The sequence below is a fragment of the Delphinus delphis genome, chromosome 20, assembly GCF_949987515.2.
Source record: "Delphinus delphis chromosome 20, mDelDel1.2, whole genome shotgun sequence".
Taxonomy (NCBI): domain Eukaryota; kingdom Metazoa; phylum Chordata; class Mammalia; order Artiodactyla; family Delphinidae; genus Delphinus; species Delphinus delphis.
The window spans coordinates 46954857-46956114 of record NC_082702.1 but is presented as its reverse complement, the minus strand read 5'-3'; the positions used below and the strand labels follow the sequence as shown (position 1 = coordinate 46956114).

The 1258-nt window shown below is 44.0% G+C and overlaps 1 non-coding gene across 1 annotated transcript; it reads left to right on the top strand.

Moving 5' to 3' along the window:
• The first annotated feature begins 337 nt into the window (after positions 1 to 337).
• Positions 338 to 410, top strand: TRNAG-CCC (transfer RNA glycine (anticodon CCC)). Its single transcript has one exon. It is a non-coding gene; the product is annotated as a tRNA-Gly (tRNA).
• Positions 411 to 1258: the final 848 nt, after the last annotated feature.

The following is a 1258-nucleotide window of genomic DNA, read 5'->3' as shown; positions in this document are numbered from 1 at the left end:
TTGAGTAGAATGGCTAGAGAAGACTTTACTCAGCAGGTGAGGTTTGAGCCAAGACTCCATAATCACGTATTAGGCTCCATAATCCCTATAATCATGATTCCAAGACTCCACAATCAGACACCTACCAGTGGATGTTCCTTTCCTTGTATTATTTCCAGTGTCTGACAATACCACTCCATCTGGTCACCAATTTCTCCCAGCCAGTCGACCTGCCTCCCTCTTTTATATACCTGAGATGATGGAAAGGAATGATATCTAATCACAGCCTTTCCCTCCTCATTTGGGGCTCTGAGAAGTGGCCTCTATTTTTTTTTTTCATGGCAAAATTACACAGACTTCCCTGGTGGTCTAGTGGTTAAGACTCTGTGCTCCCAACACAGGGGGCCCAGGTTCGATCCCTGGTCAGGGAACTAGATCCCACATGACGCAACTAAGAGCCCGCATGCTACAACTAAAGGGCCCACATGCCGCAACTAAAAAAAAAAAAAAAAAAGACCCCATGTGCCACAACAAAGATCCCATGTGCTGCAACTAAAACCTGGCGTGAAATAAAAAATAAATATTTAAAAAACAAAACAAAATTACAAAGTAGGGAGCCTGCAAAAATTCTCCTTATTTGGAGCAAAGTGAATATCTCATGCTATCTTTCCTTTGTTTTTAACATAAATTAACTCTGGAGAACGGAACCAACCTGAACCTTGAAAAATTTAGTTATCTTAACTGAGTGTTAGACAAGGCCATCTTTCACCTCAGTGAATGAAGCGATCTTACATGGTTAATGGCTTAGAAGTCTTCATCAAGGATCCTCCGGGCATATAAGGACTGTCTGTCTCATTTATTGAGGCCTTTCCAGCACTGTGCTTGGTATAGATGAGGAATGAATGAATGACTGAGGCAAGTAGTAACAACGCTTGAAACCCAGCTACTATCAGTATCATGCAGTTCTGTAGTCCTGTCCACCTGAGCGTACCAAGTGCTTGCCTACGCATCCTGCATCCTGCTGGAGTGGGTAGCTTCCAGCATCGTCCAACTTTTCAGGGCTGCCCACCTCAGGGGAACGGTGGTGGCCCCGCATAACACCAAGGTAGGTAGCTGCTCCTTCAGTTCTTCTTTCCTGCTAGCCGGGTCTTGGGACTGCAAAGAACTCCAGCTAGTTCCTTGCTATATCTCCTCCTTGTGGAGAGACACCTAAAGAATATCCTGTTTATCCCACCTTGGGGAAAAAAAAATCATAGTCATTTGGAATCAGGTTTATTAC